The following is a 23,531-nucleotide window of genomic DNA, read 5'->3' as shown; positions in this document are numbered from 1 at the left end:
TTTTGTTTTGTTTTTTTGTTTTTGTTTTTTTGTTTTTTTTTCCTGCCTCTCCAACGTGTTGATTAACCGTATTGCACCCATCTTCTGGGTTTCCTCCTCATCCTTATCATCTCTTTGTGGCCCTTTTGCAATTGAAGCTTGCAAGGCATTGAGCGATGACTCGTGAGGGCGATCGGCAACTTTGTGAGGACCTCGACATAAAAAGCATGCCAACTTACCCTTATCAATGAATGTTTAAAAGACTAAGATGACAAAGCTTCTTTGAAGTTGATGCCTTATTTTCGGGTTTTCCCTTTCTTGAAAGACTTGACATTGTTTCCACCTGACATGCTCTTGGGACATTTTGGATCTAGTGTAGTTAGTCAAGCATTTTGCTACAACCTGTGCAGTAGACAAGTCTTGAACTCTTTGTCGATAAAGCCCTTGCCCATGATTTCAACCCTACAAGAAAATAGAACATCTTATCTTTTGCTCACATGTATTGGTCCAACATCAAAGTTGAGAATTGTTTACATTCTCCCGGAATGTACCAGTGTGTTTGAGATCTTACAGTTTGCACTGAGCATTGTACTCAATATTTTTAGGAAAGAATTGGGCCTTGAGCTCTTTCTTCAAGTTTGTCCAACTATCAATTACACATTGTCCATCCTTTATCTCATTGTACCTAGTACGCCACTAGAACTTAGCGTCCTCATTCAAGTACATTGTCACCATGGATACTTTTGCCTCATCTGAGTTGGTCCTTGTCACACAAATCTATTTTCCATGTCAAATAAGAAGTTCTCCAACTCTTTAGCATCACAAGTACTTACATATGCTTGAGGTTCTGTCACCCTTGTTCTTCCATACTTTACCCCTGTAGAGTTGGAATTCCCAACAACGTGAACCTTCAGGTTCACCTTAGCATTATGATCCTTCATTTGGATCGATAAAGCTTCTATCTTAGTAGTCCTCTGATGTTTCCACAATAGAACTCTATTGTTGTTTATGTGATCCTCCAATACATCAACAGTTTAAGCAAGTCTGGCCATCTCCACGGCCACATTGTTGGCTATCTTAGCTTGCGCCTCTAGTGCCTCAAGTCTCTTAGTATTGGTTGGGATGGTTTCTGACCGATGCTTCACACAATCCCATATATGAAAGCAACCAAATCCACAGAGCAATTAACCAAGCTCTTATACCAACTATCACAGACAAACACTTCACACTTTATGAAGGGCCATGCGACATTAGTTGTAACACTCTTGCTTAACTAGTCAACTGAAAGTATATTGTAGTTTAACCACATCACCAAATTCACAGCCATCAAATGTATAGTAAATGGCAGCAATAAACTCCAATTTTATACTAAGGCATTGTAACATTCAATTTAAAAAATCTGTACTACTATGTACATGACGGCTACCCATCTCATGTACACTAGACAAGTGGCCACATGCAAGCATAATGCCCTGAACAAGCTCGACTCGTGATGCCCGTGGAAAATATTGTGCTGTGCAGCTCTCTTCAATAAGAGGTTGAGACATGCACCCATTATGTCCCTTGGATTTCCATTGGGAGGTGATGTCTTGTATCAATTGGGCTATTAAGGGATATCGAATCTTTGTATAGAGCACCATGCATGTTTGGGGTAGTGTAGGATGCACATATCGACCTATAAAGATTAGTGTCATATACGTGCTATAGGGGCGAGAGCGACCCTTGGTGCTTGTGGGAAATGAGCACACCCACCTTAACCATTTGAGATATGCTTCCTTAGTGACCAACCTAGTTTAGACAAAAAATGCCTCATTGATTACATTTGACCATTTTTAGGATCTGTGAATGTTTTCACACATTTGGATGAGTATGACGGGAGATGACTTGGTGGAGTCTGGTTGCTCACAAGCACGCTCCAGTTGGATATCTTGGTAGATCAATGCAAAAGTGGTCCTTTTGACCATAGAAATCAACCATCCCATGACATATGAAATGAGAGCTAATGACTCCTTGGTGGTTTGCAATAGAAATAAAACTATTGGCATCAACTCTACGATTCAAGCTTGAATAGTAACATTGAGTAGGGACGACTGATCTGCCCCTAGTCCATTTCTTTTCTTTTTTATTTGTATTTCACTTTAGTATAAATTGGTCGAGGCTATGCCTTTGTTATGCTCTATCTTAAGATGCTTGATAATATCTTACACCTTGGACGTGTGTATGAGATGACATAATAGAATTCCATCTATTTTGTTTACAATTGAGTTCATAGATGCATGCTTGTAATTAGCGGTAGTGATTGCCATTATGTAACATATTTTTGGGTTCCTGATTTCATTACTCACTGCTGAATCAATGGGAATAAAAATTGCAATTGTTGTGGTGGGGACTGCTATCATTACGACCATAATGGAACCATTACAAAAATGTTATGGCAAATATGTATTCATATTTATATTTAGTACTTTTTCTTCTCATTTTTTTCCCATTTTTCCCCAAATTAATTAATCTCGATAAGTCATGTGGGGTGGGGGTGGCTATAATGAGGATACGAAATTATTTACTTTTTTTTTGTAATATTCACAAGAATCAAGGTGTGTGTTAATTAACAATTTGATATGAATACCGTTTCAGTAAAAAATATTTTTTTTGATAATATTAGTTAGTTGATAATTGAAATTTCTTTTCTATATTGTTCAATTTCAACCTTCTTTTCTTTTCTAGTTTTTGTCTCTTTTCTAGTTTTTGTCATGTTCAAGTTTTTAATACTTATTTTAATGATAAATCATATGATTATAATATTATAATTTTAAATTTTATAGCTTAGGTTATACCTTGTTGGTCTAAATTTATTTATTTTTATTAGTTAAACTAATGAAATAATAGGACTTGTTTAATTTATTGTATGTATTATGTGCCAAATAGATTAATGGATTGTATCACACATATGACTAAAGAAAAGAGAAAAAAAAAATTATTTTTCTATCAATAGCAATTTAATACCAACGGAAAATATATTATCACTGCTAAACAATACCAGCAAATTGAACACACTAAAAATCCTTTTAAGAAAGATTAAGACTTTAAAACATGCAAATATACCAATGTTCATAAGGTTGTGTGTGCTTAAAAAGAATTCATGGCCAGTGCACCACTTCCGGCTTTGTGACATTTGCTACTCGCACTTGTTGCTACACCCATTACTATTATGCTATCCTACCCACTATTGCTTTTGAAAATTATGGGTGCTAGATTGTTTCCTAGAATGTTAGGGGTCCACCTTATCCAAAGAAAATGGTGGGTGTAAATTATGCCGAGCAAATGGAATTTGGATTTATTCTGCTTCCAATAAATAAAAATGGAGAAGTTTCACAAGGGTAATCAACTTTTTATGGAATGGCAGGGGGTTGGACTGGGTGGCTCTGTTGCGGTGGGTGGGATTATGGGATAGTCATTATTTCAGATCTTTGGACATCTTGGTGGGTTGGCATTCTATTTGGTACCTTTTTAAATTCTTGGATGAGAACTTGAAATGAGTGTTTATAGATGCTCACGGGCCCACCAAGGATAGAGAAAGATGGTAGCTACGATTTGAGCTTGAAGATTGAGGAGCAAATGTAATTATCCTTGGTGGGCAGGATCTTAACATTATCAGATTCCAAGAAAAGAAGAGGGGTTGTACCCTTGTAGGACAACCTCACAAGCATGATAGACTTTTCTCACTTATTGATAGGGCTGGCCTCGTGTATCTTCTCCATGGGGGCTTCTGATCTAGCAATAAAGAGGTCTAGTATTGATGAATTCTTAGTGTCACCCAATTGGGAAGTTTTGTTCCCTGATCTTTTCCACCTTTGCATGTTGAGTTGGGATGTGTAGGCATGACAAAGGGCAAAAGTCCCTTTAGATTTGAGAATGTGTTTGAAGGAACAAGAATTGGTTCATCAAATGAAAGATTGGTTGAGTTCTATCATTTATGTTGCCAATGGTGATTGAAGCTTTTGTCTTTCTATGAAGCTTAAAATGTTGTGATATACGATGGGAGGCGGCTATTTGGATGGATCATTTTGACCCAATATGGAGACCAATTTGAAATAATAGATTGGGTTCTAAACCCAAATGTACCTAGTTAATAAGTAGTTTATTGTGTGTGTTTTTGCTCATATTATGCTTTTGTGAATTTTTTTGGTTTGTTTGTAATTTCATGCATCTTTAGGAGTGTATGTGTAATTGCTTGTATTTAGGCTTTCTTATAAATAGGGTGTGAAACTCCACTTGTGATGCACTTAATGTCCTAATCTTTTCATACATACCCAAGCCTAAGTAAAGGAGGATGGTTGCATTAGGTGGCTGACAGTAAGCGTAAAATTTTTCAGACCACTATGATATGAATCCGTACTGAACTACTGATTATTCATTGGGGCGTTTCCTATGAGCGACACATTGCACTTATACACCACTTGGGTGTAGAGAAAAGTGGGCGAGGGTGGGCTAAGTCATTGGCCCAAAGCAATGCGCCATGTTGGTGCCTGGGTACGATGTCAAATATACGAGGGTTTCCACATCATTCTGGATGTAGGCAGGTAAAGAAGTTTGTTCAAGAGGCTAGGATTAGATTAACACCTTGAAATATAGGGACACATACGGTTAAAAGCTTGGAAATTGTGGACACAATGATTAGAAGAAAAATTAATATAATCTGCCTTAAAGAAACTAAGTGGGTGGGGGAGAAAGCTAGAGAAATTGAAACTTTGGTATATCGGAAAAGAAAACATATGAATGGGATAGGAATTATTGTAGACAAAAACTTAAAAGATAGCGTTGTAGATGTCAAAAGAGTAGGGGATAAAATTATAAAAATCAATATGGTCTTAGGCCAAGAGATAATAAATATCATTAGTGCTTATGCTCCTTAAGTAAGCTTAACATATTTTCTTAAGAGACAATTTTGGGAAGATGTAGATAATATTATACAAGGCATAAGAGGGACTAAGAAAATATTCATAGGAACATATGTGAATGAACACATTGGAAGGGATAATAAAGGTTATGAAGGGATAAATGGAGGATATGGATATGGAGAGAAAAATGAGTTTGGAGAGATGATCATAAACTTCGCTTTGTCATATGATTTTATTACAATGAATACTTGCTTTAAGAAGAAAGAAGAACACTTAAAATTGGACGAAATAAAAGTCAAATAGATTTTTTTTCTTAATTAGGAGGGTAGATCGTTTATCGTGTAAGGATTGTGAAGTTATCCCAGGTGAAAGCTTAACCACACAATGTAGAGTTTTAGTGTTAGATGTATGTATTAAAAAATGGAAGAGAAAGGATAAAATAAACTAGTATAAGAGAACTAGGTGGTGGAACCTAAAGGGAGAAAATATAATAAAATTTAAAGATAAAATGATCAAAGATGGTGATTAGTCTGTAGAGGTTGGTGTAGACACAAACACTCTTTGGAGTAGGATAGCTAGCTCTATTAAAAGATAGCAAAAAAGATTTTAGGTGAATCAAGAGGAAGATTCTTGAATAGTGAAAAAAGTTGGTGGTGGGATTAAGATGTCCGAAATTTCGTCAAGACAGAATTTGGTATATAACATGGCAAAAATGTAGAAACATGGATAACTTTCAAAAGTATAAAGAGGTGAGAAAAGATGCAAAAAAAGCCGTTAGTGAAGCTAAGATAGATCATTTAATAATTTGTATGCTAGATTAGATACAAAAGAAGGGAAAAGAAATATATTTATACTTGCTAGAGCTAGAGAAAGAAAGAGTAAGGACTTAGATAATGTAAAATGTATAAAAAGTGAGGAGGATATTATCTTGGTTAAGGATGAAGACATAAAAGAAAATGGCGAAGTTGCTTTAGTAAGCTATTTAATGAACACCAAGTAGAAAACTTAAACTTAGAATTGAAAAATGAGGAAAAGACTAAAAATATAAGATTCATTTGCAAGATTAGAGTTAATGAACTTAAGTTTTAGTCTTTTCCTCATTTGTCAATTGCAAGTTTAAGCTTTCTGTAAGTTGAGGTGTGATCCCAAGGAAAGGGGGGGGGGGGATAGGGTATTTAAAAAAATTATGCGGAAGCTTAATCAATTTTGACTATTATGATTTTCACTAGTACTCTAACTTCTTAATGAACAACAGCATTCTTAGCAGATAATTGTATCAATATATATGTGCTTTGAATATAAACAAGTTCTTGTTATGATTTCAATACGTGATCAAACAACACAATATTTACTATATTCATAGTAGATCAATATCAATATAAATATGCTTAACTACACAATATTAACAATATTCACAGCAGATCAATATCAATATCAATATGCTTAAATATGAAAGAGTTTAAGGAAAAGAGTGACACCAGACTTTTACAAGGTTCGGCGATCCGTGCCTATGTCCTTGCCTCAAGCAACCCGCTTTGAGGATTCACTATACCTCCTTTAGTAGGTGGAGAAGCCTTTTTACAAACCCTCCTTCAATAGGCGGAGTTGCCTCTCTCCTTTACTTAGGCGGAGTAGCCTCTCTCCTTCACTGAAAATAGTCGACTCTCTCCTTCAATAGGTGGAGAAGCCTTTCAAGCTAAAATCCCCTTTTGCTTGTTCAACAATTCAATCCCAGAATCGTCATAATACAAGAAGTAGTAACAGCAAAGTTGTACAAATAGAAACTCTCTGAATAGAGTAGATACGTACACAATTAAAGCTTTAATACACTCTCAGAAGAAGATTGCAACGAAGCTTGAAGAGTTTAGCTAAGTTTTTTTGGTTTTTGAAAAGCAGTAAGCTTGAAAAACAAACTCAGAAATGCTTTCAGCAAAGAACGACGCTAATCTCAATTGATATTCTATAATCAGTGTAATCAGTGTCTAAAACACGTTTAGGGTTAGCTTTTTATATCATCGTTTGAATTATAGCCGTTGTGCGTGTTTTAATGACTTAATATTTGGAAATCTCAGAGATTTTATGCCGTTTGCGAAGCTTATTGCGAACGCTTCGGTTGACTGAACTAAATGTTCGGTTGCCCGAACCAATTAAATTAGGAATTTCAAAACTTGCAGTAGCCATTCGGTCGACTAAATTCTAAGGTTTGGTCACCCGAACTGAGCCATTCGATCGACTGAACCCTGAGGTTTGGGCGCCTGAATTCCCTAGAACCAGACTAGTGTTTAGACTTTGCATTCAGTTGACTGATCACTTTGCCTCAGGTGCCCGAACTTCCTAAAATACAAATTCCTTTATATTTTTCATTCCAAAAATAATTTTAATCTTTTGAAATAACTTTTGAACTTGTAAAAATATTTTCCAAGTTTTTTTAAAGTACCTAAAGTCCAACTAAGTCACCTAAGAGTTTCGTCACATAATTCAACTAAGAGGCACTTACATGAATCCTAATTTACAATACATATAACAAATAATTCAAGTCTTCATGTCGTTAAGCTTGATCTTCATACAAGCTTCATGTCAATAGCCATCTATCATTGTCTTGTATGCTTCATGGCTTTCCATTTTGCATCTTTCATTGTGCTTTAAGATCTTAATACCTGTATACACACTTAAAAATGGCACAATTAGATGCCTTGGTTTTCCATTTTCAAAACGGGATTAACCTTGTCAGGCCAACACTTTCCACTAAAAAAGATGAAAAATGGAAAAAGTATAGGACCGGATAATATCCCAATTGAAGTTTTGAAATGCTTAGGTGATACAGGAGGTGTGAGTACGATTGCTGTGTCTATGTGAGGAATCTTGAGGACGGGTCTCTCATATTTCTGTTGTTGTATGTTGACGATATGCTGATTGCTGCTAAAGACATGACCGAGGTAGATCGGTTGAAAACTCTATTGGGAAAAGAGTTCGACATGAAAGACTTGGGTGCAACCAAGAGGATGCTTGGCATGGAGATTTGCAGGGACAGAGCTGTAGGGAGACTATGGTTATCTTAGGGCGGCTATGTGGAGAAGGTGTTAGAGAGTTTTAACATGACTAATGTTAAGCTGGTGAGCACACCTTTGGCGAGTCATTTCAGGTTGTCTACCGCCCAATGCCCAAGGACGGATGATGAGGTTTGTGATATGTCGAAGGTCCCCTATGCTAGTGCAGTGGGGTGTTTGATGTATGCCATGGTGTGTACAAGGCCAGATCTGGCACATGCTGTCAGCATGGTGAGCAAGTACTTCTCGAATCCTGGTAGACAACACTAAGATGCTGTTATGTGGATTCTCAGGTACTTGAGGGGTACAACTAGATATGACATCATGTTTAGTGGACAACAGAGTTATTCGTCGGTGGTAGGGTACGTGGATGTTAACTATGCAGGAGACTTGGATGACAATAGGTCTACCACAGGGTACGTATTTACCCTTGTGGGAGGACCCATTTGTTGGAGGTTTATGGTGCAATCACTCGTAGCTTTATCTACTATTGAGTCGGAGTACATGGCAGTGGCTGAGGCTGCCAAGGAAGCGTTGTGGTTTACAAGATTAGTCAGGGAGCTAGGTGTCTAGTAAGGTGGAGTTTGGCTGTAGTATGATAGTCAGAGTGTCATCTACTTGGCGAGGAATTAGGTGTACCATGCGAGAACAAAGCCCATTGATGTGCGGTATCACAGGGTCAGGGAATTGATTGCTTCAGGAGAACTTCTACTTGAGAAGGTTCATACGTTTCATAATGCGGCTGATATGCTGACAAAGCCGGTCACAACGGAGAAGTTCAAGTATTGCTTGGACTTGATCAATGTCTTCAGGTGCTAGACGGGAGACGGTCCCAATCTACTGTCTTGGGTAGAGCATTGGTTATGCTTTCGGATTTAAGTGGTAAGTATTTGCCAAGGTGGAGATTGTTGTGGATGTGACTCATATTTTGAGTGGAACGCATGCACCAGGAATGCTTTGTGAAGCGAGGAACAAGAGCAAGAGAGAAGGCTGCAGGAAGAGGGATAACCATCGACAGTTTGGGCTGTAACTGTCGACGGTTTCAGGCAGAATGTAGGAGACACCTCTTGGCTTCAAACGGTCAACGGTTTGGCCTAAACCGTCGACTGTTTTAGTCGGCATATGTCACGATTTTCAAATTAGGAGACCAGTAGATTAGGTAAATCGAAGGTTTTTCCTCTGCGGATTGCTACAAGGATGGTTTAGATAGGATCTAAGGTTTCTGTATGCTTAGGGTTCATATATAATCAATGTTTTGTAACCCTTATGTAATCTTGACATAATTGATAGTGAGAATCAAAGTTATTGCTCCCATGGACGTAGGCAAATTGCCAAACCACATAAATCTTGTGTCTTTTGATTGTTTCTTTCGTTTTTATCATTATTGAGTGATTGTTTTTTCTTATTGTTCATCATTCAGTGATTGCATTGGTTGTTTGTTGATTAATTCGTGAGTGTGTGAGGAGCTTCCGCTGTGCATCCGCGAACAACAAGAGACTATTACTAATGCTTTGAATAGGCTAACAACTGAAGTTGCAGGCCTGAGTAAAAGGCCCATTGATCTTCCTTCCAAATAGGAAAGTTGTATAGCTGCCGACTGCTGTTGCTCCTCATACTTCTGGGTTGCGTGAAGGTCGAAATGACCATTTTGATAAAGGAATTAAACTAGAAGTTTCAGATATTAATGGTGATGATTCTGTTGATGACTTCGATAATTTGGTGCATTCTTGGAGAACTATTTCCAATCGTATGACATGAATGAGGCTCAGGAGTTGTATTTTGCTGAACAAGAACAGATCTTTAGAAGGAGTTTTGGAGAGATTAGAACATGGAATGAGATGAAATGAGCCATGCTGGACCAATTTGTATCTTCCAAGTACCGTGAACATGTTATCTGCAACTATCTGATCTGAAGCAAGAAAACACTAGTAGGCCCTATTATTTGGCTACTTTTGCCGACATAAAATGGAAAGAGGATGTGATGATAGCCTTATACAAGAAAGGATTGAAGCCAGCTATTGCCTCCAAGTTTGCTGTATGTCATCTCATTTTTGTTGGGGGTGTAGTACATGTTGCCATTCAGATTGAGAACATGTTGTGTAATCCTCCTAGAGCTACATTGACCCTTCGGTTTGAGAATAGTACTAGCGGAGTTGTGCATGACAAGTTAATTGATCAATTGGGGTAAAAGGATTTAGACGACTACCCCTAGGAAGACTCCTAAGCATTTCAGAACACTTTTAAGGTCCACTCATCAATCAAGTGCTTAAGTGTCAAGGTTTTGGGCACCAAGCTAAACAATTCTCTAACCAAGTCATGGCTATTGCAAAAACAAGAAATAACAACATCTGAGCAATTGAAGTTGAAATATAAGTCCTAATGGACTTACATGATGATGGCAACATAAAAAACTATACAAGGTTTCAAACTCAAGTGATTTTTCATAAATAGTTGATCCTGGTATTTGTATAAATGTATTTTCTAAAAAGGCTGTGAAACTGTTAAATTTGGAAGTTGAACCTCATCCGATCCATGCAAAATTGCTTGGGACTTGGAGGTCTATAATCATAGCTTGCTTACCTTCAAGATTGATTCCTTTGTGGAGACTGTGTAGTGTGATGTCCTTCCTCTGAAGATTTACCTTGCCTTTTTCAGTTGGTCATGGTTGTATAATAGGAGGGTTAAGCTTGATGCTTTGAAAATTCTTACTCCCTATAATCGACAAGAATAAGTATAAGTTGATGCCATCTTGAGTTCTTCCACTCACCAAATTGAAGTGTACGTTGGTTCCTTTCTTATGAAGCGAGATGATTCTACTTGTGGTGATGGATTCCTTGGTGCTTTCCTCAACTTGGTCGAGTTGATTTCTTTTTAGGAGGGGATTGATATATGAAGGTAAGTGGGTAGGATAGATCATTTTGAACCTGTTTGAAGACCAATTTCAAAGAATAGGGTTAAGGACTCAAGGGTATTGGGTCATAAACCTAGACGTGCTTAGTTAAATTAGAAGTTTATTATGTGTGTTTAGTTTGCTAGTTGTAGGGTTTTGTGTATTTTATTAGCATTTTTTTGCTTCATGTATCTTTAGGGGTATATTATGTTTAATTTCTTGTATTTTAATCCCATAATAATTAGGGTGTGAAAGCCATGTAAGCATTGGTTATTGTTGAATTTGAATTGAACTTGTGTTGTTGTGCCTTCTTCCCCTCCCCCCTCACTACCGTGTGTCTCCTTTCCTTCCTCTTGTTTCTCCTCTCCTCTACATCTCTCAAATTCTGTCTGTGCTGTAATTCTTGATGCTGTTCTGCATCATGCTGGAGCACTTGAAAAGATAAAATAGGAATGTATTTGACTCATTAGTTGCAAAGATTGTGCATGTATTTCAGAATGTTAAAGAATTTTGATATAAAAGGGGAGGATGACACTGTTATGGGAAAACAAAAAGTGAGGTACGGACTGAAAAATGAAGCAAGAAACATGCTGAAAGTGGGAGACATCGCCTGGGGCAAAAAGTCCAGTGTCTTGTGGTTGCTTGAGGGAGCCAGCAGCACTAGGTTTTTTCATAGGATGGTAAATACTGGTACAAGAGCAAACTATATTTCAAATACCAGAAACTTGCAGTAAATTACGGAAACTATAAATGGAACTATGTAAAAAAATTTAAAATAGATGATTGTGCATAATTTAGAACCAAAATAAATTGAAAGAAATGTGTATATGACAAGTTTATGATATGTGAAGTTTATGGATTGCATATAACTAAATCATTCAAAGAAGTAAAAAGCATTCAAATCATTATGAACCTGTTTTCTTGGAGGGAGCTGGAGAGAAGAGAAGAGAAAATAAATGGGTTTGTCTGCACTTCTTTTGTTTGGTTCAATAAGATGGAGATGAAAGAAATTAAGAGAGGAAAAATAGGTGAGAAAGAAGCCAATTTTTCCTTTGCCAAATTAGATAGAAATGGAGAGAAGCTACGCAAAATGACTATCGGACCTAGATAAATTTAAAAAGTAGCCCGTGTGATATTCTTGTAGATGTCAATTAGTTCCCCCCCTCCCCTCCCCCCACCCATCCCCATGTTTCTCTCCACCATATGTCTTATTTAACGGAACTTTCCTTTGTCCTCTTCTATTAGTTTTTTTCTGTGTACACTCAACCAAACAGACTGCACAGTGCACATCAAATCTTTGTTTAACTTATTATTTAGTATGAAATTTATTTATGATTCAAACAACATATTATTTAATTGAATATCCACTATTATCTTGTATGGTACTTTATAAAAATACTTCAGCTCATTGTGAAAATTGTTTTAATGTGCTCAAACATATTGATTTCTCTTCTAAGATGTGTGACTTTTTACACAGAAAATGAACAGATCCAAAAATTTGAAACTGATCTCTCTTGCTCAGGTTAAAATTTTATTGAAAGAATGAAAAAGGGGAAAAGGACCTCCATTGCAAGGAAAATGGCCCAAAAATTCCTTGTTCTACAGTTTTAAATTAAAAATTCTGAAAGATGAAATAAAATTTCTAAAATTTTGTTTGAAATTTTCTAAATTTGGCTGAAATGTGAAATTTTTGGGCTAAAAGTTACATAATCTTTCCAAAACTTTATACCATGGTTGCACCAAGGTCTTAAATTTTGATTTTGACTCAAATTTTGAAGCTCCAAAAATACCGAAATTTTGACGGAAGTTTTGATTTCGATGTCAATTTCGATTTCATTTTGAAAAAATAACGAAAATCAATAGTAAAACATGGAATTCTTTGTGAAACTTTAGAAATGGTTAACAAATATAATATGTAAGTTTTAGGACTAATATATTGCAAGTTAAATACATCTATGTTATATATTAGGTGGAGAAGTTGTAATATGGTATTTGTATCAAATGTGTTCGTAAGATAATGTGCATTATACATATAAATGTGCTCAAATTCAAGAGTTTAAATGTGATAGTTTAAATCTAATGATTGATAAGATTGAGCAAACATCAAATTTGTAATATGCAAAAAAGGAAAAAATGTGCTCAAATTCAAGAGTTTAAATGGGACAGTTTAAATCAAATTGATGATTGATAAGATTGAGCAAATTAGAATCAATCACAATTAAATTCAAATAAGTCTCAAAAGCCTATAAATAGTGAGCATTTCAGTTAGTCAAGACACAGAACATACATACAGCAAAGGAGACAATATTCAGTGTGTGAGAAATTCACAAGTGTGAGAATTACAGTAAGAGTATTCGGGTAACATTCACATGGCAAGCATAGCGTGTGAATTACAGTGAGAAATTCAGTGTGACAGCTACGGTGAGACTTTCACAGTGTAAGAGTTATAGACATTCACAGTGTGGGAGTTATAGTGAGAAATTCAGGGTAGGCATTCAGATAGTAAAGGTTTTTGCACAGGAAGTTCACATACTGTAAGTTGTGCAGTACAATTCACAATTAAGATTGGCAGAGGCATTCAGGAAAAAAGAAAGAGAAGCACTCAGAAAAAAAATTAAGACAACATCAGAACATTGCATAATCAAAGGAGGATAAGAATCCAATTCAAAGTTGGTGGAGTTGAAGACTAGAGGTATGTGTTAATTTTAATTTGTTTAATACTGTTTAGATTTTCTATATTTTATTAGAGATATATTCACAAAAAGGTCAACCTAGAAATTGGACCCAATTGGTGGATCTGGCCCGCTTGGCTAAACTTGATATCCGGGGTCCAATGACCTAACCTATTTAAAGACCCGAGACCCAGATGGGTCAACCCACTGTTTTGGGCTTAGATTGCATGGGTGAGCTTATTTTGAAAATATGGGCTCAGCCCACTTGTTTTGGGCTCGGGTGTTGATGGACCCAGATCCAAAATGGATTTGGGTCTCGGGTCTTTAAACGGGGTGGGTCATTGGACCTGGGATAACAAGTTTAGTCAAGCGGGCTAGAACCACCAATCGGGTCCAATTTCTGGGTTGACCTTTTTTTCAATATATCTCTAATAAAGTAAAAATCTTAACAGAATTAAACAAATTAAAATTAACACCTACCTCTAGTCTTCAACTCCACAAACTTTGAATTGGATTCTGATCCTCCTTTGATTATGCAATGTTCTGATGCTCTGTATTAATTTTTTGTCTGAGTGCTTCTCTTTCTTTTTTCCTGAATCCCTCTCCCAATCTCAATTGTGAATTATACTGCACAACTTTTAGTATGTGAAATTCCTGTGCAAAAACCTTTACTATTTGAATGCCTACTCTGAATTTCTCACTATAACTCTCACACTGTGAATGTCTCACCGTAGTTCTCACACTGAATTCCTCACTGCAATTCACACGCTATGCTTGCTATGTGAATGTTACTCAAATACTCTTACTGTAACTCTCACACTTGTGAATTTCTTTCACACTATGAATACTGTCTCCTCTGCTGTATGTATAATCTGTGTCTTGACTAGCTGAAATGCACACTATTTATAGGCTTTTGAGACTTGTTTGAATTTAATTGTGATTGATTCTAATTTGCTCAATCTTATCAATCATCAATTTGATTTAAACTGTCCCATTTATACTCTTGAATTTGAGCACATTTTCCCCCTTTTTTGCAGATTACAAATTTGATGCAAATTGAAGACTTGCTGGTCCACCTATTTTCCTTTTCTGTATTCTTTGTTTATTTTTTTTCAATTTTTTCTTGTATTTGTATTTTTTTTTTTTTGTATTTTATGTATGAAGAAATAAGAAAATCCTTTAGTTTTTTTTGTAATATAAGACCCCAGGACAATTTGGGGTGTCCACACAAATGAAATTCATAAATCATTTATGTTAGTAGGATAGACAACAAACTTACTATAAATTGTTCTACATTTATTTAGGAAACAAATCTGTCAAACATACCATAAATTGTTGTATAGTTATTTAGGAAACAGATTTGTAAATATCTTTCCTGAATTATGGGTCAATACTTAATGTTAGGAGATGCTGTAATTTGGTGATATTTTAATTAAGGGATATATACCATTGCTGTGATTAGGAGATATTGTAATTAAGGGATATATTGTAATTAGGGAAAGTGACTTCTATATAAGAAAAAGACCACTTGATTGAGGGTCATCGAGCAAATATGACATGGTATCAGAGCCACTCTCGGAATCAACCTTGTCTTTGGTCCAATTTTCGTGGTTCTAGGCTCTGGTTTTCTGGTTTCTTGGGTGCGGGTTTTGGTTTGCAGTTTTTTGGTGAATTTCGAGAGATTCTAGTTATGGCTAACAACTCCAACTCAGAAGTCTTTCAAACTCGGTTTATGGGGAAGAATTATGCTGCCTGGGAGTTTCAGTTTCAACTTTTTGTCATGGGAAAGGAGTTGTGGGGTCATGTTGATGGGAGTGATCCAACACCTACCGATCCTACGAAGTTGGTTCAATGGAAGGTGAAAGATGTTCGCGTGATGACTTGGATTCTTGGGTCTATTGATCCACTGCTTATACTCAATTTAAGGCCTTCCAAGATAGCTAAATTGATGTGGGAGTACTTGAAAAAGGTCTATCGTCAAGATCATTCCACCCGGCGATTTCAGTTTGAAACTGGTCTTGCTGCCTATTCCCAAAGTACACTCTCTGCTTAGGAATATTTTTCTGGTTTTCAGAATCTTTGAGTTGAGTTTTCTGACTTTGTTGTGTCGGCCGAGTCTCTCTTTGCTGTTCAAGCAGTCCATGAAGCTAGCAAAAGAGACCAGCTTTTAATTAAACTAAGGCCAGAATTCGCGTCTATTCGCTCTAACCTGATCTACAGGGTTCCTTCACCATCTCTTGATGTGTGTTTTGGAGCACTTCTTCGAGAGGAACAACTTATTCTTACTAAAGCTTCACTTCTACAAGAGAATGCTGTCGCATATGTTGCTCAAGGCAAGGGGAGGGGTCGAGACATGCGTACGGTTTAGTGCTATAGTTGCAAAGATTATGGGCATATTGCTGCCCATTGTGCTAAAAAGTTCTGTAGCTATTATAAACAAAAGGGGCGCACTTCCTCAAAATCGACTTGTGAATGCTTATCATGCTACTGCTACTGGCCACACTTCGGATGGGGTAACCAGCACTCAAAATCTTGCTCCAGTGTCACTTGCCCTTACAACAGAAATGGTGCAGCAAATAATTGTATCGGAATTTTCCGCTTTATGGCTGCAAGGTAAGGGTACTATACCCTCTCATTCTTGGCTTGTTGATTCCGCTGCATCCAATCACATGACTAGTTCTTTTGATATGCTTAACAATGTTCGTAAGTACGCTGGTTCTTTTGATATTCAAGTTGCTAATGGCCATCGTTTATCGATTACTGGGGTTGGTGATATTGCACCATAACTTACTAATATTTTTGTATCACTTGGGCTTTCTACGAGTCTTATCTCGGTTGGACAATTAGTGGATGATAATTATAATATTCAGTTTTATCATGATGGTTGTCATGTGCAGGATCCGGTGTTAGGGAGGACAATAGCGAAGGGGCCTAAAGTTGGGAGACTGTTTCCATTATACTTTTCCATTCCTAGTATCATTTCTTTGGCTTGTACTACTGTTTCCAACAATTTTGAAGTATGGCACAAACGTTTAGGCCATGCAAACAATCTTGTTTTATCTTATTTGCTGAATTCTAGTTTGTTGGGGAAAGAAAGATTCTTCTTTGCCTCATGCTTTGTCTTTTGATTGTTCTACGTGTAAAATCGGAAAAAGTAAGATTCTTCCCTTCCCTTCTCTTCTTTCGGGAGTAGGGCAAAGAATTGCTTTGACCTAGTTCATAGTGATGTATGGGGCGTTTCTCGTCATTTTTCATGCTCATTATAAATATTTTGTGACATTCATAGATGACTATAGTCGGTATACTTGGGTATATTTTCTGCGCTTAAGTCTGAAGTCTTTGCTGTTTTCAAATCGTTTCTAGCATATCTTGAGAATCAATTTACCACTAGCATTTAGACTTTACGATATGATTCTGGTGGAGAATTTATGTCTCATGAATTTCTTGAGTTTCTTCGTCATAAAGGAATGTTTCTCGCCGCTCCTGTCCTTATACGCCTCGATAGAATGGCGTGGTTGAGCGCTAAAATCGACATTTGTTAGATGTTGCTAGGACCTTGTTACTTGCATCTTCTGTTCCTCCTAATTTTTGGGTTGAAGCTTTAGCTACAGTAGTATATTTGATTAATAGGTTTCCTTCTACAGTGCTCAATTTCGACTCTCCATACTATCGTCTGCATAAAAAGCTCGCTAGCTTTCTTGACTTGCAACACTTTTGGCTGTGTCTATTTTGTGCATCTACCTCCGCATCAACGTCACAAACTTTCTGCGCAATCTGTGAAATGTGCCTTTATGGGATATAACTTATCTCAAAAAAGATTTGTGTGCTATGCTTCTTCCTCCAATAATTTTCATATATCTCATAATGTCGTTTTCTTTGAGCTTCAATGTTCTTTTCCTAGTTGTCTTACATCATCTCCTGCAGTTTCTGTTCTTCCTCACTTTGATGATTTGATATGCCCTTTTGAATGCTTCAAGCCTGGTTTTATGTATGAACACCGTCGGCCAACTCTACCCCTTCCTGATTCTGATTTGTCACCTAATCCTGATCCCGTTTTGCATCATCCTTGACGATCTTGCCGTGCTTCTCATCCATCGGATAGGTATGCTTCCCCTCATACCTCCTTCACAACCTCCTTATCAATTGTGTCGATTCCTGATTCCTACTCACAAGTTGATAAACATGAGTGTTGGAGAAAGGCTATGTAGGAAGAACTTCAAGCTCTTCAAAAAAATCGGACTTGGGACATGGTCCCTTGTCCTTCTCATATCAAGCTAATTGGGTGTAAGTGAGTTTTTTTTTGGGTGAAACTTTGGTCTGATGGGTCTGTGGACTGTTATGAGGCTCGTTTGGTGTCCCTTGGTAACCACCAGGAGTATGGGGTTGACTATAAGGAGACCTTTGCTCCTGTCGCCAAAATGACCAATGTGCATACTGTTATTGCCATTGTAGCCTCTCAGGGATGGTCCCTTTGCTAGATGGATGTGAAGAACGCATTTCTTCATGGTGATTTAAAGGAAGATGTTTACATGACACTTTTTGGCCTCTGCTCGTCGTTGACGTCGAATGTGTGTAAGCTGAAGTGCTCTCTGTATGGTTTGAAACTGGATACCCAAGCTTGGTTTGATAAGTTGCGGGCTACCTTACTTCGGTTTTCTTTCATCCAAAGCCAGTATGATTCCTCGTTGTTCTTTGTACGACTTCTGTTGGTATCGTTCTTCTGGTTTATGTCGACGACATTGTCATCACTGGGACTAATTCTGCTCTCATTTGTCAGCTCAAGCAGCATCTTCATGATTCCTTCCATATGAAGGATCTTGGTCCTCTCCGGTTTTCCCTCGGTTTGGAAGTTTAGTCCGAATCATATGGGGTTTTCCTGCATCAGCATAAATACATGGAGGACTTGATTTCCTTGTTTGGTTTGTAGGACTCCTCTTCTGTGGATACCCCTTTGGAAGTGAATGTCAAGTATCGACGTGAGGAGGGGGATCTCCTTCCTGATTCCACGGTGTTTCGATAGTTAGTTGGTAATCTCAATTATCTCATTATTACATGGCCTGACCTCTCCTTTTTTGTCCAACAAGTTAGTCAATTTATGCAGTCTCCTCATCACCTTCATCTTGTAGCGGTTCGCCGAATTGTTCGATATCTCTGGGGTTCCTCTCGCCATGGCTTGTTCTTTTCTAATGGTACTCCTCTTCGCCTTGTGGCTTTTAGTATTGCTGACTGGGCAGGATGTCTTGATACTCACCGGTCTGTTACTAGGTGGTGTATGTTTCTTGGTAATTCCCTTATCTCTTGGAAGAGTAGGAAACAGGATCGTGTTTCCAAATCTTCGATCGAGTCAGAGTACCGTGCCATGTCGGTAGCCTGCTTGGAGTTTGTGTGGCTTCGTGGCTTACTTGCTGAAATAGGTTTTCCTCAGTCTACTCCCACTTCTCTTCATGTTGATAATACGAGTGCTATTCAGATCACTACAAATCCCGTCTATCACAAGCGTATCAAACATATCGAGGTGGAATGCCATTCTATTCAAGAAGTTGTCGATACTCGGGTTATCTCTTATCCACATGTCTTAAGCGACCTTCAGATAGCGGACGTCTTCACCGAAGCTGTGACCCGAGTACGTCATCAGTTTCTTGTTGGCAAATAGATGTTTCTTGATCGACCAACATCAATTTGAGGGGGGATGTTAGTAGGATAGACAACAAACTTACCATAAATTGTTCTACATTTGTTTAGGTAACAAATATGTCAAACCTACCATAAATTGTTGTATGGTTATTTAGGAAACAGATCTGTAAATATCTTTCCTAAATTAGGGGTCAATGCTTAATGTTAGGAGATGTTGTACTTAGGATGCTTAATGTTAGGAGATGTTGTAATTAGGAGATATTGTAATTAAGGGATATATTGTAATTAGGGAAAATGACTTCTATGTAAGAAAATGACCACTCAATTGAGGGTCATCGAGCAAATTTGACAATTTAGATATTATTATTATACGAAAAATGATAATTTAGACATGAATGGTTAAATAAAATGTTGTCAGTTTATTTTCTCATGTAATTTTAGAAGTACTTGTAATAATCTTTTGCTTCAATAAAAATAAATAAAATAAATTAAGAGAGAAATTTATCTTCACTCCTAAATCTCTTATTTAAATTCCGAGAAAGTTTCATTCCATAGGAAAAATTTCGACAAGTTTCGTTAAAATTTTGAGATTTTGATAAATTTTGGATTATTCGTTGAGATTTCGACTGAAATTATACAACAACAAAATCAAGCCTTAAGTACCACTAGATGAGGTCGGTTATATGAATCCTTTTTCACCAATTTATGTGATCATGGAGCATTTATTTTGACAGATTTAGGGATATTAAATCCTTACACACTATCTCATCTCAAATTATTTTAAGTCTACCCCTACGCCTTTCTATAGCCTCCCACAGTAACTAACTCACTATTCCTCACTGGTACACTATGTGGTCTACGTTGCAAGTGTTTATACCATTTGAGTCATCCCTCCCTTAGCTTATCTTATATAGGAGATATGCCTAACTTACTACGAATATGTCCTTTCCTTAATTTATCTTTCAATGTTATACCACTCATCCATCTAAGCATTCTCATTCTGGCAACTTTTACTTTTTGGATGTTATGTTTTGACGGAAATTATGCAAGATGAAAATTGGTTGCCATTTCAATTTCGAGGGTGATGGAAACCAAAAATTTCCACAATTTTGTGGAAATTTAAGACCATGGGTTGCATAGAATATATATAACCAAAAAGTTTTCAAATAGGCTGAAGAATGAACTGAACTACCGAACTGACCATTCACTCACGCTCCTATGCATGCTGACCAATGTGCTTGTTTTAATTGCTAGCAGTTTTTTTGGTTATTTTACTGAGTCTTGCTCATGGAAAACTGCGGCCAAAAAGTCTAGGAGCATATATTGGTTTATGCAGGGGAAGCATGGGCATGGACACGGGAAATGAATACAGCACTCAGACAGTCAACAAATTCTTAAAATGTAGGACATGTTATGTTGAGGAAAAAGCAATAATTTATATAACTAGATATGTAGCACAATATATCGAAAGGAATTCTCAGTATGACTTCTTTTATTGTAAGTATATCCGAATTTATTATAATTTTAAAACAATTATTTGAAAGAGTTATATTTATGCATAATGAAAGTCGAGTGTACCATTCCATTTATTGTGTGTTGAAGGATCACATATGGAGGGGTGTAGTGTATGATGTTGATGTCTCAAAATATATTACAGAGACATGTTTTCTTTATCTACCTATTTACATGATTCCATGGTGGATTATGGGATTGTTTTTGCAAATTTATAATTTGATTCCACGCTTGCACTAGGATAAAACAATTTCCTTAGTAGATTGTTGTCGTATATCTCTCTTGCCTTGATGGGGGTGATGGGAGATTTGGGCATCCCTTGAGGTACAATGAACTCAAAAAGACTCCATCTAGAACTCTCTTTTTTGATTGTTTTCATCTTTTGTCTTTTTGTTTTGTTTTTTGTTTTTTGTTTTTGTTTTGCTTTATTGTTTTTTGTGCTGTGAAGGGCAGTCAGTGGTGTTGGTTTGCCCTCTTTAGAGCTTAAACCACGTAACATGTTTGTAACTATAATTGAATGCAGGTCCTCATCAACCATGACTCTGATGTTAATTACTGCTTGGCCTAAAAGCCTTGGGCCATTAGATTGCGGGCCAACAGTATCATGCATTTACAACTCTTATAGGATTCTTTGCTTAAGGGAAGGACTCATGATTGATAAAAAAGGCAAATAACTTTCATAAGAGAAGTACTGGTGCTTGTCCTGTAATTTTTTGTTATGCTTTTGCTTGGAAATCATATAATTGGAATTCAAGTGAAAATATGGCCGAAAGGGATGGAAAGAATAGTTTCAAATGTCACCTAATCGTGTTTTGCTTTGGTATTTTTGTCACTATTTCCATGGTTGGCTCAAGCTAACCAGTTTGTGAGCGGCCAGGGGTTTATAAGTTCATAACCTGTGGTGTTTTCTCAATCCAGTTACATTTTCTATTGCGAAATTTAACTCTTTGTGTGTGTGTGATGGGGAAGCATTTTGAGTGCCAAATCTAGTTTTCTTCCAATCCAGACACGTTGCTCAAGTCAAAACATGTTTATCCATGCCTCCCTTCGTTCTATTAAAAGCAATATTATGGAATAATCGTCCCAGTTGACATTTTATTGCTGGATTGGATTCGAACTAGTTGTTCTTTGAATGTTGGATGCATTAATTTCTACTTCTTTAGTGTGTTTATTGCTTCTTCAAACACTGCAGATTGATTTTGGAACCAGCTAAGCAGGTGATAGAGATGGGTGGGCGAGTGCACGATAGAAGAAATCATGTTTCGGTGATCATGCAAGCAGCTCTAGTGTTTGAGTTCCTTGCTTCCTAAAGGGCGCCTTTAGACAACAGTAATAAATTTATTTATGTTGTGTTTGGTAGGAAGGAAAAGAAAATGGGGAAGAAAAGAAAAATAAAAAGGTTTGGCAGTTATGAATGATATATTTTGCGGTGTACTTTTGTATATTCTATAGTATAATTTATGGAAATTTGACGCCACTGCTGTAATGGAAAATCACCTTAGTTTGCCTAAAGTGTAAAAAAGGTTTTGGGAAAAGAGGAAAAACGCAACACTCCGGACAAGATTTACAAAACTTACACGTTATCTTTTGGAAGGCGCAGTGTATGTATCTTTTTTCATTTAGAAATGATGTTTTCGTGACTTGAAGTTGTGAATTTTTGAGTTTAATATTGCAAGTTATTGATGGAAGAACTTTTTAGAAAATGTTTTATTAGTTCTTTTGAAGAAATTTAATTTATAGGTGCGACTGGGGATATGGATGGGAGATGGCTTAAGGCTCAACATGAAAAAGCTTAAGCTGTGTAGATGGGTGGTTTGACTTTGATAAGCTTTATTATAGATATGACATGTAATGGATTGATTCTAAAACTAGGATTACAAAAGAACAAAGTCATTCACAACTCACAAGTGGCTTCGATGTGCGGCCTCTAATAAGAGTTTAGGATTCGTTTATTATGCAAATGAGTAATTTTCAAGTAAAATTTTACGATTTGTTTAATAGACAAGTTAAGCTTAAACATAAATGAGTTCAGTGATTTGATTGTAGGTTCAGTTTGGGTTCATTTAATGAATTTGAAGTAGGATAATTTATGGCCTAATTTAACAAAGGTTGAATTAGAATCGATAGGCTATAGTGGACTTAAAAATAGAGATTGTGCATATAATTAATTAACTTAAATTCAATAATTTGGATTTACTTATAGGGTTAATGTTCGAGGCCAATAAATTAGTTTGATGGGATAAAAAAACTCTTAATTAATACAATATATTAGTAAGAACTCTTTTTTACTTTTTTGTTGAAAAAAATTTATCAAATCTCAAAATAAGAGGTTTTAAAGGAATCAAGGTATAAGTATCTCGGTTGTTTTAAGAACTCATGAGCTCGGTCATTGCATAATAAAAAAGGTTGAACAAGTATATTAAAGTCTGCGATTGAAAAATTAATGAACAAGTTTGAGCATGATAAAACTTAGTTTGCCTCAGTTTGTTCTTCATTTTCACAGTTTAAAATTTCATTTCGTTTCATTACGTAATAGGTTGTAAAATAGAAAAAAGAAATATATTAAAAGAAAAAATGTGTATGTTAATTAAGAGATTAATTTAATTTCATTTCATTTCTTTGAGGCATAGAATTTTTATGATGACAGAATTTCCACAGTGATCTTAGGAGGAGGGCTGGAGAGAATATGAGACGGGAGACTTTAAAAGGAGAAAATCACAACAAAATAATTAAAATTAAAGAAATCTCTAGTACTCTACATGGTGCATGAAGTATGCATTTCAATATTTTAATATGAATTTGTGAAGACATTCAAAATCAATGTGAATTTCATGCCCCAGAACAGATATTCCCATATATTAACTGATGTAACTTGCAAGCTGTGACAGCCTCCTCCTCG

At 36.6% G+C, this 23,531-nt stretch overlaps 1 protein-coding gene across 3 annotated transcripts in view; it reads left to right on the top strand.

Moving 5' to 3' along the window:
- LOC131143813 (uncharacterized) overlaps positions 1-22,109 on the top strand; it is a 31,348-nt gene extending 9,239 nt beyond the window's left edge. Inside the window, exon 5 of one of the 3 annotated variants that reach the window (XM_058092182.1) lies at positions 21,825-22,109. The gene's annotated coding sequence lies outside the window, so the exon portion shown is untranslated. Of the gene's footprint in view, positions 1-14,523; positions 14,772-20,456; positions 20,699-21,824 lie in introns of those variants that run through there. The other 2 variants (XM_058092184.1, XM_058092183.1) reach the window with 2 other exon arrangements.
- Positions 22,110-23,531: the final 1,422 nt, after the last annotated feature.

The sequence above is a fragment of the Malania oleifera genome, chromosome 12, assembly GCF_029873635.1.
Source record: "Malania oleifera isolate guangnan ecotype guangnan chromosome 12, ASM2987363v1, whole genome shotgun sequence".
Lineage (NCBI taxonomy): Eukaryota > Viridiplantae > Streptophyta > Magnoliopsida > Santalales > Ximeniaceae > Malania > Malania oleifera.
The sequence above is the reverse complement of the archived record's forward strand: the minus strand, read 5'-3'. Positions and strand labels throughout refer to the sequence as shown.